The sequence below is a fragment of the Limanda limanda genome, chromosome 11 (assembly GCF_963576545.1).
Source record: "Limanda limanda chromosome 11, fLimLim1.1, whole genome shotgun sequence".
Lineage (NCBI taxonomy): Eukaryota > Metazoa > Chordata > Actinopteri > Pleuronectiformes > Pleuronectidae > Limanda > Limanda limanda.
The window spans coordinates 7,602,082-7,620,668 of NC_083646.1; positions in this window are offsets into that span (position 1 = coordinate 7,602,082).

An 18,587-nucleotide genomic window follows, 5' to 3' on the forward strand; every position below is an offset into this window, starting at 1 on the left:
TTTAGAGTGTGCGTCTGACCTCGCACAGATCATAATACTCATTTTCAGCAGGGTGTGTGAAATTGGAAATGCACGTTAACAAACATATGTACCTTATTTATATTTTATAAAACATCAGCATCTCATGCTGGAGTCCCACTGGAGAATACATAGGCCGACTTGCTTTCACAGCACCAATTTCCATGATGAATCTCTGGATCAACAGTACATAAGGGTTAGTACTGGTTAGTTAAGTCCTGGACTGTGTGATCAGAAACAGGTTTTATTTCCAAGCAGGTTTACACATCGGAGGAATTGTCTGTGGTGTGTTTGTGCAAGAATAAATATAAAAGAGTAAAATATAGGAAATTAGATATAAAAAATACTATAAGTACCAGAGGGAGTGATTGTACAATACGTTGTAAATAAACACTAGAGACTGGATTCTGCAAAGTACAGTTAGTCCAGTATTGTTAAAGTGTCCGAGTCACAGGCAGGGACATCAGTGCGGCCCAGTGATAGCGTCGGTCCATAATGACATAAGGCAATGAGCAATGTAGCCGTGCTTGTGTTTACATGTGGTACCAGAGGATTTACACGCTTCCCAACATGCACACGGGAGAGTTGGTCATTTACAGAGTTCAGTGCTGAAGAGAAGAGCAAGTTTTAATCACCAGCACAGAGGACTTCCCTCTCAGCTTGTTTGGTTTGTTTACATCCTTGCCTCAGCGCTCGCCCAGTTCACACACTCATGTCCGGGGCCGTGCTGTTGCTTGTATACATCCCTTGACTTTTCAGGCAAATCTATGTTTAAGCATACTTGTTTGTGTGTAGGATGGGGGAACACAAACAAACACACATACATACACACAGGCAAACCGGGGGTGGAGGGAGACCTGGGATGGGGAGCGCGGGCGGGGGGGGGGGTATTGGTGGTGGTGGTGGTGCAAGGCGGTGACAGAAATTGAGGGGGACGGGGTGGCAGCTGCAGGCTGCTCGGTGCACTGTCAGAGCGGAATGATTAATGAATGGCGGCCCCAGCTGAGCCTAACCTTTGGAGAACCGCACAGGACATCTGCAGAACTGTCAGCGCTCTGACAAGGACAGAGCTGAACAACCAATTATTTCGCCATCACTAAGGTGGGCTGTCAGCTTAATCCTAGCCATTCACTTAGGCAAGGACAGGCAAATTTCTCCTTTACATACACACACATACACACACACACACACACACACACTGAGCAGACCACGGTCCTGCCTGCGTGGACACACACACATACACAAGTGAACAAACAGCCAAGCACGGACAGGAACACAGGCCCACGTGGACATGTGCTCAAAGTGGACTGGTGCATTCACACAAACACACACACACACACACACACACACACACATATCGCATATTCACACACAAGCATGAGGTCCTGGACAAAATAGAGTTAACCCCTCCACTGCCGGCGGTGGCAACCCCATGCAGGTGACATATATTAAGGAAAGCAGGGCGAGCATGGGGAGGTTTAATGATGACAAAACAGGGCTGGTGGATGCTGGCTGGAGCTGTGAGCTGGACACGGGTGGGGCTGCGTCCCGGGGAAGACGCTCTGTCTGGTACATGTCAGAAGTGAGGGAGGGAGGGAGGGAGGGGCGGAGGGAGGGAGAGAAGGGTGGGAGCTAGAGAGGGAGGGGTGGATGCCCTCGTGTCTGCAGGATGTATTTACATTACATTTCACATGCGTGCACAGAAAGGAATTGCAATCACATGTTTAATTTACACAGATTTCAAGTCATCAAGGTTGTTGGAGTTACAATTGATACATTATTTTCAGTTTTTATCTTTTGACTTTGAATTTAGCACATTTAATATGAATTTCATGGAGAGGAAGTCTTCCATTCGCAATAAAATAAATAAATATATACAATGAAGTATTGATTGACCTTCTGAATTAGTATACAAAATGGACGCTGTTGCATTGAGGAAGATTAAAAACTGGTATTTGAATAAAACATGATGGCGATGATCATGGTCGTGATACCCAATCATGTCAAGTCAATAAAAAGCGGATGCAGCCTTCATCAAACAAAACCAGTTTTATAAATCTTATATCTATAGCTAAGCAATTTAACACAAAAATACACAAGTTTAACCCTTTGATACACAAGCTATGCAAACCCCCTCTAAGGCACAACATGGGTCAAAAATGACCCGTATTGACTTACAATGTTATTTCATGCACGGCTGACTGTTTCTTTACTATATTTTTGGAAATCTAATTATTTCATCATTTAATATTCAAAGTATTCATTAAATATCTTGTTTTTGATTACCACAAATCATTATTTTCATTTTATCTTTCATAATTTATGAACTAAAATAGTTTTTGTATTTTTAAATCAAGTTTACACACATGGGTCAAAAATGACCCGATGGAGTTTAAATTGTAAATATCTTTGCAATACATTTATTTCATCATTCAGAATTTCAGGAATTCCTCAATAAACTTGTTTTTGATCATCACAAATTCTTATTTTCATTTGTCCTTTTCTACTTTTTTAATAAAAAACATTTTTGTATCACTACCCTTCCATGGGTCAAAAATGACCCGTATTCATTTCACATGTTATTTCATGCATGGCTGTGCTTCTTTGCTATATCTTTTAAAATCTATTCATTTAATCATTTAATATTCCAAAGTATTCATTAAAATATCTTGTTTTTGATTACCACAAATCATTACTTTAATTTTCTCTTAATTTTTGAACTAAAATAGTTTTTGTATTACTTCATCACGTTTACACACATGGGTAAAAAATGACCCATGTATGCAAGTGTGAATTTGATAGGAACCTTTGATTTGTAAATGTTTGTAATTAGGAACATGTTTACTGTGGATAACTTTTCACATGCCACACTTGTCAAAAGTACTTGTCAGAACTAAATCATGTTGACCTAGCTATCATTAGCTAGAATTTACCTAGCTTACATAAGCTAACATTAGCTAGCTAAAAGTGAATATGTTAACAGCTAGCTAATAATATTGGACATATTTATCTTTCCCACCAGTAGAAGACTAATGTTCAAATGTTATGTGCAGTTATCTTTTCACAAGATATCAAATATTTTCGTAGGTAAAACAATTGTAAAATAAGACTTACATGAAACAGATGTGCAAAAGCAGCCCGTTTAGTTCTGACAAGTAGTTCTGACAAGTGTGGCATGTGAAAAGTTGTCCACAGTAAACATGTTCCTAACTACAAACATTTACAAATCAAAGGTTCCTATCAAATTCACACTTGCATACATGGGTCATTTTTGATCCCATGTGTGTAAACTTGATGTAGTAATACAAAAACCATTTTAGTTCAAAAATTAAGACGGAGAAAATGAAAATAATGATTTGTGGTAATCAAAAACAAAATATTTTAATTAATACTTTGTAATATTAAATGATTAAATAAATAGATTTTAAAAGATATAGCAAAGAAGCACAGCCATGCATGAAATATCATGTGAAATGAATACGGGTCATTTTTGACCCATGTAATGCCTTAGAAGGGTAGTGATACAAAAATTATTTTTATTAAAAAAGTAAATAAGGACAAATAAAAATAAGAATGTGTAATGATCAAAAACAAGTTAATTGAGGAATTCCTGGAATTCTGAATGATGAAATACATTTATTGCAAAGATATTTACAATTAAAACTCCATCGGGTCACTTTTGACCCATGTTGTGTATCAAAGGGTTAAAAATGATGACATCATATGTTGAATTTTGTTCCGTTATGTTTTTCCACTACGTCAAAACAGGATCTAATCATTTCACTGTAATCAGGACTAATGAGTTTATTGTAGGATCACAAGATATATTGATCAGCCGGAGGGATTTCAACAATACCAAAGGTGTGCAAATGTGTTTGCATTTACATTTTTCATTTATCATCCATATTTGCATGTGTGTGTACACGTCTTAGTGTCTCGGACAAATTGTTGTTCCAAACTTTTGCCGGTCCTCACTACTTTAAAGGACCGTGTCAGGGTCCAGATGTGGTTTTAGGGTTGAGGTTAGATTTAGGGTTAGATTAGAGTTAAGAGTAAGGCCGGCATTTATTTGTGATGGTTGAGGGCCAGGGGAATTTATTATGTCAACCTTTGCACAGTCAGCCGTTTCTTATTGAGCTGCACACACTTGGAACGCCTTCCCTTCCCTGTGGAAAACCACAACTATAAAATCCCTCTCGAATTCTATAAAACTGTGGTTATTGGACACTCAAACGTGTCATTACCGGGAGTAATGGTTCGGCTGTGTCGTTGTTGTTTGTTCTTTTGTTTCTTCTTCTCTGTGTAAATGTCACAATTTATTCTCTCTCTCTCTCTCTTACTCGTTTGTTTTGCTTGATGGGCCTGTAATTTGTGTTTTTCTGCTTTTCATGTGCTTTTATGTTTTATTTTTTTAACATATGTCTATTTCCACTCGCCAGGGACTGCAGATGCAAAGTGTGTCCCCACAACTATAATGAGTGTTAGCGTGCGTGTATGCAGAATTGGAGTTGGGTGCTAATGGAGAGTATGAGCGACCAGCTGCAATTTGATTGAGGTGTTTCTGATGCGATAAGAGATCGAGCACGGCTTATTGACGGACTGCTGATGAAGCCACAGAGACAGAGAGAATCAATTAAGAAAAATCGATTAACTTAAAAATTGTCCCTCATCATTGGCCAATCACATGTGTACGTGTGAGTTTATTGTATTTCCCTCCCTAGATCATTTTCCTGTGCTATCATCCACATACAGTAGCTACACACCAGCAGGCAGCGATCTTTTGGGTGGACTGACCTCCTGCCTGCAGACAATTAAAACACAAATTGCCGAGTCCAGTCACTCGAATCCTAAATGCTGCTTGCTCTGTGTATATTCATGGATGAAGAGAGACTTCTACTCTCTGAGAATGGTTCAGCACTTTGAGCAGCTCAACACATTGACCAGGAGAATCCTAATACTCCTCCGTGTTGGGATCATCTACAACTTTGGTGTCTCCAGTGAACTTCACTTACTATGAGGCTCTTTGAATCATTTCAGATGCAAGTGGATGGATTTATGAGGCAGTGATTTGGACACATCTATGTTTACAGACTCTGGGTGAACAGAGGACTCAATCCATATGTAGTTTTAGGAGCTTTACACTCATAAATACACACACACTTACACGCACAGACCCACACACACCCACACCCACACTGTCAGAATGTATTCATTAGGAGCCCAGTCCTACTAACAGGGCTGTCTACTGTCCCAGACAAACTGCAGGAGGAGATGTCTGGCTGCTTGCTTTTAAACTGGGTTAGTGGACCAGAGAGGGAGAGAGAAAGAATGAGAGATAGAGAGAGCATGAGGGACAGTGGGAGAGAGAGAGAGAGAGAGAGAGAGAGAGAGAGAGAGAATCTGAAGTCTAAAACTGGGACGGGGTACATGAGAAGAATTTTCTCATCAATTGCCGCGGTGCTCCCCACTGTGTGTCCTCGTACATCGCATGTATGAGCACATGTAAGTGCGTTTTTTTTTTTTTTTTGCAATTCTACCCATGGCTGGTCGCACATGTGACATTGTGTCATGAAAATATCTGTGCTGGCAAAGTTTTACAGATGTCATTTTTTTTTTAATGTTTTCCCACTCGCTCCCCGTAATGAACTGGATATTTGTCTTTTGCTCGGCTCACTTCGGTTCTCGTGCCCTCGGTTGATTTAGGAGGCAAATGGCAGCCCATTAACATGTGAGAATGATGGTGCAGCCTTGGGGTTTGCAGCGCGGCAACCCCACGGAGAGAGGGAGTTCTCCACCATGATTCTCATTCTCTGCACTGTCGACGAGAGTTAAACATCAAAGACAAGGACTAACTATCCTCACTCTCCGTCGCTCCCTCTGTCTCTTTTTGGCCTCCGGGTTCATGCTGTAATTTGCTGTCTCTCTCTCTCTCCTCCTCTTTCTGCAGCTTTGTCTCCATCTTTCCCGGCAATCTCCCTCTCTCTCTCTGTCTCTCTCTCTCTCAGGGCTCGTGAATGAGGAGAGGGAGGTGACGAGGTCAAAGTGAATCTTCACGTCGCCGAAGATGATTATGTCTTAACCTGCCGTTATTCAAAGGAGCAGGCCCTGTGGCCATGAGCCGGCCCGGCTGCCACGTGTCGCCGCTGAGAGGGCAACACCTCGGCGCCGTTGCGGGAGCACGAGAGCGAAAGGGCGAGGGAGGGATGCTGTGCAGCCAAATGGACTCCCAGGGTCAAATGCACAATGCCTGGCTATGTGTTCCACGCGACTCACTACCCAATAGATCCACTCGGGTTGATGGATGCTTGTCGTTTTTCTAATGGCCCGGGTGTCCAATCGCAGAGCCCCAAATTAATTATAGATGCCGGTGACATCACTGGGAGCAGACATTAGATCATAAAGTCGCACCAGAGGCTGATGAATCGGTCGGACCCGGCTCGTTGATGTAATGGAGAACAACACCTCTATTGTGCGCCGTGGCTCCAGGCTCCTCGGAGAGAGAGAGAGCTGTTGAGTCTGCCACCTTTATCTTTGTCCCTCCTGACTTTTCTTTAAGCCCCAGACTTCATATTCAGCAGCCGCGGGCTTCAGCTATCTGTCTCTGCCTTTTTCAATTAATTCTTTTTAGAGGTGCGGCACTCTATATACTTTAATGCACTCCCTCAAATGGACTGGAATCACATGTGCACACATCCTGTCGATACACGGATGCACACATGAGCACACAGGAGAACATGTTTTGTGTCTCCCCGTCACACACACACACACACACGCGCATTATGGCATTTAGTGCGGGTAACTAGGAAGTCAATGAGCACTTATCTGAAATACACCGGCAACACTAACAAGCCAGTGTGGGGTGTGAACACAGCTGTTTGAGTCACAACAAATCTAATACGCATTTCATCACTTCTTAAACAAGCCATCAGCAAGTCTAATGCTCCGCTATGGGGAGCGGCGCTCTGTGATACATGTGCCTTCAAAGCGTTTTCTTAACCATCAGCACTTAGCTCATCCTCCCCACGCCTCAGCACCAGGCATCTACTGTACTGTAAGCACTGCTGCTGATAAGTCGAATTCATCACTTTTTGTGTTTTGGGGATTTATAAAACTAACAATGCCCTAATTTGATTCAGTATAAGTGGTTAATGAGGGTTTATATAATCCCTGCAAAACTCCACCATATCTCCCCTAACATCCCGGATGTTTGTGTTAAAAGTCTGACTGAAAAGGGAACTTTGATTCACTGCCAATGGGAATGCTCTAAGATTTTGGTATTTTGGGAAAATGTAGTTAGATGTTTATCACGGATGGTTAAGTGTAACATTCCTTTGACGTCAACAATCTGCATACTTGGAATATACCCCAAAGACTCCATCAGAACAACAAAGCAATCGGAGATGGTTGACTTTGGACTTCTCCATGCAAGGAGAGTGATTGCACTATATTGGAAAAATGTAGAACCACCATCACTGGCAATATGGAAGAAGGAGTTGATGACTTGTCTTGGACTGGAGAGATTGACATACACTGTTAAAGGTAAACAGGAGGAGTTTGCTTGTATTTGGGAATCATTTATGTCATTTTTGACCAATGAAACGGATAACACTGACTGAATAACAGGTTATAAAATGATCCTGCCTTTTTTTTTTTTTTTTTTTTACTCCATTAGTTTGATGTCTGTTGTCATTGTCCATTTTATTGATTTCTTTTTCTTTGTTTGTGTGGATGAGTGGCTGTACGAGGGGATATAAATGAAAATGTTTGTAAATTCGTCATAAAGTTTGATATGCACTTGAAACTTCAATAAAAAATATTGTTAAAAAAACAAAACAATGCCCTAATTGATAACACCGACAGATGCCACTGTTTTCTGTCGCTGGCACCTGATCTGCGTGGAAATTACGTCTTAATCAGCGATTATCAAGCAGCCTGTGCCAGAATTGCGAAAGCAGCTTCTGCTTTTTTTTTTTCTTTCCTCGACTATAGGAAAAGGAAAACACACGCCGGAGCCGTCAGTGTCAGTCCCGACTGAACCAAGCGAGCCCTCGGGAATCACCCTGCGTGTCTGTCTCAGGGCTTAAGAGTTACTCTCTCATGACACCAGACCATTTTAAACCTTATTTGGTTTGCAAAAGTGAAACTAAGCTCTTTCCGTGCAACTCTTTTTTTTTTTTCCAGTTTCCAATTTTTGGGATTGCATAGCTTGAGACAGAGATAAGGGGGGGGTATGGGGATAACTTTTGGGTACAGTGGACAGCGGATTTTCCAAAAAGGGGGTCACCAGGGGAAGGGAGGGAGCAACAGAGGGAGAGGAGCAGAGCACATGGGAGGAAAAAGGGGGGATGGAGGTGAGGAGCCCGGAAGGGATCGGGAGTAGGTGGAGGGGGGGCTGAGGTCGGGGGCAGAGAGACACTCCAGAGAGTTGACAGAGCTTCAAAGGGAAGTTTCCTGCTTTGAGTGACAGGCCCCTAGAGTGAAGGGGACCTGGTGGCAGGCAGTGCGCCTGGATCCCAGGATGCCCGGCGGTCTCCATGGTGCTCGGGCCCTATCCCACTGTATTCATAAGGAAGATGATGGGGGGGTCAAGATTCGCGGAATGGCTGCCGTAGAATCCTGGCAAGCTCGGGATTTGCCCTTGGACCAAGAGTGTGAAGGACACGAGGACTTTTTTCAAAGGAAAGATGAAGGCGAAAGTTCTAAATTAACATTTATGTCCAAAAGTGCAAATTTCAATTCTTTAGTTTAGTCTCAAATTCAGCACTTTGGTCTTCTGTTTTTCAAATTCTGTGTCCAGATTCATCCGAAACAGCTTCGTCTCTGATCAGATAAACCAAATCTATTCACCACAATTGACTGACTCTTTCACTCTTTCACCAAAAAATTAGTAATTTTCTTATAAATTAAACTCATCAAATCGTTTGATTAGTTTCAAGTATTCACACGTTATTGACAATTTCATTTTTATTTTAAAGGGGGCAACAGTTAACATGTACATATGTGCAAGAGTAAAGTCATCTTAATAAATGATCAGTCAATCAAACTCGTCTTTTCAGTTCAAAACATCCGTCCGAGCTGCGCGTGGCGCTATTTATACTTTTTACTTTTACTACTTGTGGTTATTTGAGGAAAAATTAATACAACAAAAAATAAAACAAATTATAATTCTGGTCCATCAGTTTATGAAAATCCTCCCCATCCGTCCGTCATATATGGTGCAAGAGAATCCCTTTTCTCCCAACTCTCAACAAAGATTTGCCTTTTGAAAAGCAAAGCTTGTCACCGAGGCGCCACCTTTTCATATTAACAAAGAGCAGGACCAAATTTGCATCTCCAATTACATACACAGAAGTTTCATCACGGTCATCCTGTGGTGGCTTCAACGTGTTTGCACTGTGCGTGAATGTACTCCCCTTATTATAGTATTTGCGAGAGTGCATCATAATTACTGTTCGGTAAAAGTCTGTTTCCAGGGCAGAGATAAATGAGGCCGTGGTCGCTGGTCGTGTCGCTGCGCTGATAGATGAGAGCAGGGAGGCTGTGTTTAAATGTGTCTCAGTAAACACGCTTAGGCCTGTGTACACAGCCGAGCATTGATCAGCCCTCTATTCATGATCAGCATGTCTGGTCCTGCACTGGATTAGTCAACACACCGACGCGTCTGTTTGCTCCACTGTAAACCGAGGCCAATGTCATTGCCAAAGCCCAATAAGAAACTGTCGTATATTCGTTAGAGTAGATCATTTTGGTATGTGTTCAAAACATAATGACAGGCTTACGTTTATGATACCTGCCTTCTGGACTCTCAGACATTCTCAGAGAGTCCTCCAGATGTTTACCTTAGAAGTTCTCTCCTTTTTGAAATGATCCTCGACTTTGGGAATGACCTCTGACTAGCTAATGGATGGGTGTAGAAGGAATGTTCTTGACCAATGTGTCTTCATGTTCGGCTACAAAAAATGTCCCTCTTTAGTCAGAAATCCCATGGTGGACGGCATTTACCTGAAGTGATGGGCGGAACCAATCTCTCTATATATACTGTGTGTCCAACCCCTGGAAGTCAGACTTCACCATTTGGCCTGGGTGATTTCTCCGAGTTCTACAGCTCGTCCTGACCTGTGAAACTTCTGTGTAATAAACATTATTATACTTGTAAGTACTGGGTCCGTGTTCCTTTTCTTCACCATCAACTTCAACAACCACATCAACCTCTCGGCTGACCAGAAATATACTTCACAACCCCCCCACTGTCGGCTCCTGGTCGCACTGAGAGTCACATCGTGCGTTACAACTTCACAACACTTCTCACAGCTGTGCATAAGGAAGCTGAGTAGATATTCGCTGTGGATAGAGCACAACAACTAATGTTGACTGCTAATGAGTCTCTTCAGCACGGTAACAACACAACTGCGATAGTGGGTGTCCACAATAACAAGTGTGACAATGTGTCAGCAGAAAACCCCCAGAACCATGAATATCAAGCTGGTTGCCACTAACAGCCTCTCATGGCACTGGGCTCCTCAGAGGAGCGGACAGCACAGGTTGGCTAGGCACCGGCTACTGTGTAGAGCATGGGGGAGAAACGGGGGGGGGGGGTGAGAGAGAGAGAGAGAGAGAGTGAGTATCACAGATGGAGAGAAAGAAGGAGCAGGAGAGGGAGGCATCGAAGCGTGGAGGGCAGCTGTATTGTATCACCCAATTTTAGCCCATTACACCATGTATGGGGGGCCTTTCCCCCCCCTACCCCTCCGCCATCTTTTGCATGGTAATTATTTTCCAGCCCAAAGGTAGCTGCAGGCAACGTCAGCCACTGCGTCAGGGCCCACTGCATTAGCTGGCCATTGCATTATTTATTTGTGTGCGGGCAACCGGATGGATACCCCAAATCCGCCGAGACCCGGGGAGGGGGGGGCCTCTCAATGTCACCCCGTGCATTGCGGGAGGCAGTTGCAGCCGCTCGGACTTGCACCGGGAGAAAAGAGCTCAGCAGCAGAGAGAGAGTGGCTCAAGGGCAAAATGGTATCTTGGCGTTGGAGGACACGTGCGTGGGAGTAGTAGTTAGGTGTGTAATGTATTCAGAAGTGGGTCAGAGGTTTAGTAACTGCCCCTCGCTTACGCAAGAGTCAACTGTGTAGGGTTCATCGTGACGCACTGGATGACCATCTGAAGGGTCCTATAGGACATCAGTGAAGCACCAGAGTAGTAAAAACTATAAATAGAGGGTTACAGAGTTCACACTGCCTAAGGGCTTTCTTGTGTAGCTATAGGTGGTCATATGCCGGCAGTTACCCCCGGGTACTGTAGGTAAATAGATTTAATTTCAGGGTGTAGGAGCTGCTTTTTACATTATGGGCCCTTCCCTTGAGTATCAATAAAGGGTTATTACACCCAAATACCACCGGGCAGGGTAAGGTCACCGCGTGTCAGGCAGATACGGAGAAGCCGAGCGACTCAGCTCAGTGGTTGTGACGTTTGGGAGGTAATACCCCGGTGTCTCCCTCTGTTCTACAGCACACACAAAACACACAGAGGCGCCCGCACTCTGCTCGTTCGGACACGGACCCCCTCCGCTGACCTGTCAGCCCCGGCCAATCGCATGGCAGCGCCCGGGATGACAGCCAAAACCACTGTCCCTGTCATGGCTCCTCAGTGGAGAAACACACACACACACATGCACACACGAGTCGAGCACCCAACGCACACATGCCGCCACACATCCGCTACAGCAGCGGTGCAGCATCAACATCAACATCAGCTCCCGCGGGCCCTTTGGATCTATCTCTTTGTCTCCCCGGCTTGACTGCACAAGACGCTCAGATGGCCTTGTGACATGACAGTGACAACGTACTGATGCTCCGAAGAGCTCCGGAGAACACGTTGCCCCCCCGCCCTCCCCTCCTTCACTCGGTTGACCCTTTTAAGGGAGAAGCTCCACGTGACCGGGGAGATCCAATTTGTAGTTTGCACGATTTGGACAGTTTGTATCGCCAACAATCATAAAACACGGTATTTGTTGGGTCTCAAAGTTGGGGTTTCCAAACAATCAAACTTAGGAACACTTGCAAATGCATAGATAGACTTGGAATGAGAAAAAAAGAGGAGAGAGGAAGACGGACGGAGAGAGAGAGAGACGGTGATAGAGATAGTTAGACTTTGCCCTGGCACCCGGCGTCGCCCCTAATGGGAGCTGACACTGCTGAAGCGACCCGGATGGACGGAGGGGAGGACCAGCGTATTGCAGGCGGCAGACCTCCCAATTATTTTTCTGGCTGATAAGTGCTGTTGCTTGTTTAAGGCGGCAGCATGGATGGAGGGATGGGATGGAGAGACAGAAATGGAAGGATGGAAGAAGACGAGGAGGAGGAGGAGGAGGAGAGGGGATGTGGCTGGGGTTGGGTTGCATGGCTGACAGGTCTTGATCTGGCAGGATGGCTGGCTGTCACACACAACTTAAGACAGGGTTTCTCCCCAGGGGCTTACACACACACACACACACACACACACACACACACACACACACACACACACACACACACACACACACACACACACACACACACACACACACACATCTTGCACACTTATACACATCATGCATCATGTAAGCATGTGTAAACAGACAACAATGTACACACACGTGTTTACAAACATGTCACAACACAAACACACACACACACACACTGTGTTTGCACATCACTGAATACTGTATGGACTGCCCTGAATGACAGGCTTGAGACTCATCATGAACACACACAGACACACACATGTAGCATGTAATTGTTGCTGCTTTACTTCTGTCACAAGCCATTTACAAATACTCAATTAGACCGTGTGAGAAACTATTCAACACAATAATAACACAAAGCATCGATTTATGTAACGGAGAAACATCTTTGTCTTTACTGTAATTTAATTTACAAAAGATTAAACCATTCAAACTATTTATTTTAATTAAGTCCACATTGCCAGACTCTCGTCATGTCTGAACTGGAAAATTGTTGGTCGTGCATATTCTAAAAATTAACATAAAAAGCTTGAACACTGTATATTTGCATTGTTAAGTCACATGAACGTGTGTGTCCTTCAGAGATGTTTGTGCTCAGATATATTCATTGTAAACTAAGTACTTTCTATTTTTTAATAATCAGTTTACCTGCAGCATGCATGATACAATAAGTTAAACAAAAGATTTGTGATTGAAGGGAATTGAGCAACAACTGAGTAAATCTATGATCATGTCTGATGTCCAGTGAGTTTACAGTTTGCTGTGTATTTGATTCGGCAGAGTCTAGGACTCGCTACAGGCTCGGATGCCTTGCACCTAGGGTTGCAAAATTCCGGGAATATTCATAGTTGGAAACTTTCCATGGGAACTAACGGGAATTAACGGGAATTAACGGGAATTAACTGGAAATGTTGTGGGTAATTTATACTAACTGTATTTACCTTGTCATATACAGACATAAATATAAACATTTTGTTGTGTCATAGGCTGATTTGAGCCCTGAGGAAACTTTGGGCACTTGACTATATGCTTCTGCATCGTTGTGTAGTTCTTAACATAGGTCTTTGCACAGTATTTGCAAATGTACACAGCCTTTCCTTCTACATTGGATGGGGTGAATTGTCTCCACACATGAGATAGTGCACATGGCATTGTTCTGTAGAATAAGATGAGAAAAAAGTTTGTAAAAAAACACTAATGCAATGCCAGAGATATAAATAGTTAGCCAAACAATTGGAATCGTCTGGAAAAATATTTTACAATTGATGGATAAATGAATGGAAATAGGCTAGATGAACAGATGAACAATCCTCAATAAGCATGCTAATATATTTTCCCCAGTAATATCATGGAAACTTACCTGACTAGTCCTGCACACTACAGCAGGCCTCAATAGCCCTGCTGTAGAGTGAAGGATGCTGGGAATTATCTGTGCACGTGATGGAAGAATGCACAGTGGAGGGTTGAAATTCAACATGCAGTGTGTGCTGCATTCCATACATCTTTAAAATAGAGTTTTGCATGATGTTTTTATTGCTCAGCGTTGAATTTGCATAGTTGTTTTTTTTTCAAAATTCCCAAAATTCCCGAGCTTAATATTCCCGTGGAAAGTTTCCGGAAATTTACCGGAAACTTTCTTTGCAACCCTACTTGCACCACATACAAGGAGAAGGTGAGGAGCGAGCTGAACAGATAATCTATGTATGTGCATGAGGAGAAACAGCAGTGGAAGTCGTGGGCACAGAGCTGCAACAAGCATGAAGCAAAGCCTGAGAGCATCGAGCCGTAGTCATTTACTCCTGTATGCGAGAGAGCAGGAAATGGGAGGACATGCTTACATTCCAAATTATTTAATGAGTTTGAGAAAAGAAAATTACACGAAGTTTGAGGACAGTTCATTGCAAAAATACGGCTTTTTTAGAAGTAATGACAACCTCGTCATATAATTACATCCTTCAGATCAGAGATGCTTCACATTAGAGGAACTGTTGCATCAATCACATCAGGACAAATCACGCCACAGCAGTTCCTCAGTGTCAGCACTTGTCTAAACAGCCGTGGTGTCCGTGTCGTGACAGCCTATAATTTGCCTCACGTTAGCTGAAATGAACGCCGTAATAAGGGTTATCCAATCCGGCGCTAAGTGTCATAATCTGGAGCCGAGTGGCTGCGTTACATCGGTGTCATCGCTGTGCTTTTAACGCCTCAGTGATCACTGCTGCTCCCCACATGGCCCACAGCCAGAGAGCCGACCCGGCAGCGCCATCACAGGAGACGAGTTGTCGCTTTGATTTCACATCCGCCGATAAAACCCATCACTGCAACAACTTTTCTCCCAGATTTCTTTTTATGCTTTTTTTCATCTCACCTCCTTTCCCCTCAGTATAGAACAAAAAAGAAAGAAACCGTATCGTCCTCTTTCTTTCTTTCTCTTTTCTTTTTTACAACTGCTACTGTGTATTTATTGCAGCTCCTTTCTTTCATTATCATTTCTGATCTTCCTCCTGCTTTGCCCAAGAGGAATTTTGCTGTTGCCGTGCGGAGGTTGCAGCTTCAGTAACTTTGCGTAGCTCCTGGTGCGGCTACAGGGGTTAAACAAGTATCGTTCAGGGAGGTACGCTGACAGGTACGGCTGTGTTGAGGAACAAATCTCAGTCCCGTCGGGTTCAAAACATCACTAACCACTGCACTAACCTGCCAACTTTACCTACTGTACAGCCCCTTGTGCTTCAATGTACAAAACCCACTCCGGGATGCTGAGTTGCACAGTTTGGAAGGTCCTGGTAGCGGAGGGAACCTTTATGTGTGCGCCTCCTCTCAAGTAGGAGTCGCTTCTTCTTCTGCTTTAATTACAGTAAGTACAGCAGACCCCCCAGGCTTGTTTAAACAGATCAACCAGCAGAAGAAAGAAGAAAAATGCTAATTAGTCCCATAATGTTGCTGACCACGCTGGTTCCCTTAGCACTGCTGAGTTTTATTGACATAAGAAGGACAATGGGAATCTGTATTCAAATGACTGTGCTCTGCCCTCGTGTTTGGGTGCAGCTGCCGCGTGGAGGCCGCGGCATCTGCCACATGTTTCCTCCTGCCGTTGGTTAGACCGAGTTAAATTAGACGTGAGGATACCAGGGAGTCGATATGTGTTTGCGTGTACCTGTTTTCTTTCATACCTCTAAAGTGTGTCGAAGCCGGTGGGATTTCAGTATTAACATGTTTTCTTTGCTGTTTTACATGTGTTAATATTGAAAATAAAAACAAGGTGTGTGCAATTCCATGTGTGTGTGTGTGCGTGCAGGTGTCAACTTCCTCATCCTCAACTTCGGTGCAATGCAGAACGCTTCTAATGCATTCCATGTTCCTGAGCCGAGAAACTGTATGTTTGTGTGTGTGTGTTTGTGTGTGTGTGTGTGTGTGTGTGTGTGAGAGAGAGAGAGAGAGAGAAAAGGAGAGGAGAGAGAGAGAGTTAGATTCAGGATCAATACTATTGACCTGTTTACCTTGGTGCCGAGCACAAGGGCCAGCTCTCCGGTTTACCACTTGAAACATTAAAAACCAGACTATTAGTAATACTTTGGTTCTCCTCTTTGCTGATTGGGCGACCTGCACCGGGGGGGCCGGCGTCCACCTAACGGACACGAGGAGAGGGGAGTCAGGGGGGGTGTTAGAGGTGGAGGGGGGGGGGGGGGGAAAGGGGTTTAAAGAGAGAGGGAGAGAGACCCTGAATCTAATCCTCTTGACTTAAAGCCATCGGGTTTCGCCCGTGTCTTTGCCTCCGGACCTGACGTGGTCACTCAACCCTATCGAGCTGCAGGGCATTGTGGTCCGTCCGTCTCCGCCGCACTCACCCCCCCCCCCCCTCTCCACCCCTCAGGCGCTTTTGTGCTCCCCCCCTCCTCCCCAGCTCCCTCCTTTTCTCATCCTCCTTCACACCACCAAAACAGAATTTCTTTAAATGCTTAATTTTTCCCCCCTTTGGCTTCCTCTTTGCAAGCGCCCTCTCACTTGTTTGTCCATCGATTTTTCATCCCTCTCCAGCCACTGCCCTCCCCCTCCTCCCCTCCTCCCCTCCTCCTCCCTCTCTCTCTCCCGCCTCTCTCCCCCCAGCTCTTCGTCTGCATCCCCCCCCCCAGTCTCTTCTCCCGCTCTCCTCTGTTGTTGATGCAAACTGATTTATTTATTTATTTATTTTAAGCTTGCTGCCCAGGTAATTTGTGGCAGGTAATGACTTTCAGTGAATCTACTTTGCGCTCTTTGAATTCTTCTTTTTTTTTTTCCTGCGACCTTTGCATCATCCGCACCCATCTCCCTGCACCCCCCCACCCCCTTTGTCCCATTTGCTCTCCTATACTTTTTTTTATCCTATTTCCCTGTTTTACCATCTCACTGTCTCCTCTCCTCCTCTCCCTCGTTTCTGCTCTCTGCCATGTGTATTTTTAATTCCCCTAGATATTGGTGGTGCATGGTGCATGTGTGTGTGTGTGTGTGTGTGTGCAGCCCACCTGAGGAGGTGATTGACACTCGGCCCTCTGCTGTGGAGGCCTCTCACTCCTCTGTTTCCATCACTCCCCTTTCCCCTCCTTCCTCCTCTTCTCCAGCCATCGTTTTTGTGTCCACTGGGGCCTCGGCAGACCAGTGCAAGTCTCTGGGAGTTGATGAGGGAAAGAAAGTAGGGGAGGAGAGGTGAAGATTGAGTAAAATAATTATATTATATGTATATTCCTCCTTACTCTTTTACAAACAATGATATAATTAAATTTAATCATCATTTTAATTAAGTGAGAAAAGCTGAAGGATCCCTTTACATTCGTGAAATGATGCCTGCATCTCGTTAACAGGGAAGGCAGGCTGATGTAGGGTGCTCACACACACACACACACACACACACACACACACACACACACACACACACACACACACACACACACACACACACACACACACACACACACACACACACACACACACACACACACACACACACACACACACACACACACACACACACACTATATACTTATGTGAGTATTGTATTGTGATGCATTCCCGAGTCCTTTTACCCTAATCTTAACCTAATTTATAACCCTAAAACCAAGTCTTAACCCTCAAACAGCCCTATGTCAGGATGTGAGGACCACAGATGGAGGCTCGAGTTCTTCCTCTATTCTGTCACAACATTTCAGGCTAACTGTCCTGGGAATAAAGGTGAAAAAGCCAGGAATATATCCTGAATTTTTTTTTTTTGGTGAGGACACCTCACTGTGTTAGGTCGAACAGTCAAACTGGTCCCCACAAAGACAGAAGCACACACACACACACACACACACACACACACACACACACAAACCCCACACTACTCTATCTCTTTCTTTCTATTTCTCTTTCCATCTCTCCCATCTTCTCCTCCACCGTGGCATTGGCACATTAGTATTCATAGGGGGGAGTCGTTTTGGGGGGGGTGAGGGGTGGGGGGGTAAATAAGGCTTCTGGCTGTTCCCCCAGCCAGCTGGCATACTGTGGCTGGCTGCAGGGCTGGACCGGACACTTACAGAAACAAGGACTAGGTGCTGGGAAAGAAATAAGGACTAGGGCAAGAAGTGCATGGAAAGGATCCAGAATGTTGAGCTTCTAAATAACCTCCATATGCTGTGCAGCTTACAGTGAAGTGTACTTTACTGTACAGACCGATGATAAAAAGTGGCACTGCCGATCCATGCTGATTGCACACACAAGATTATCCCTTAAATGAATGCTTTTAGCAAATATCTGCAGTGTTGTACTCACATTTTATTATTTGAAGGACAATAAAGCGGGTAGCTTAAAATAGCACATATGCAGCGTGAAGAAATGTACTGCTCACTCTCGAATTTGATAATGAAAAAACAATACAATTTTAGCATACTGCATTTTCTTGCCACTTCCTATTAAAGTCGACATAAACTCTGGTTTCTCGCGGCAACGTTTTTTTTTACTCAGACCCTAGAAACAAAGTCAGGAGAGTATTTTAAATATGAAGCAGGTGTCTCAGAAGAAGCAGCATTAAACAACACAGTTCTGTACTGGGTTA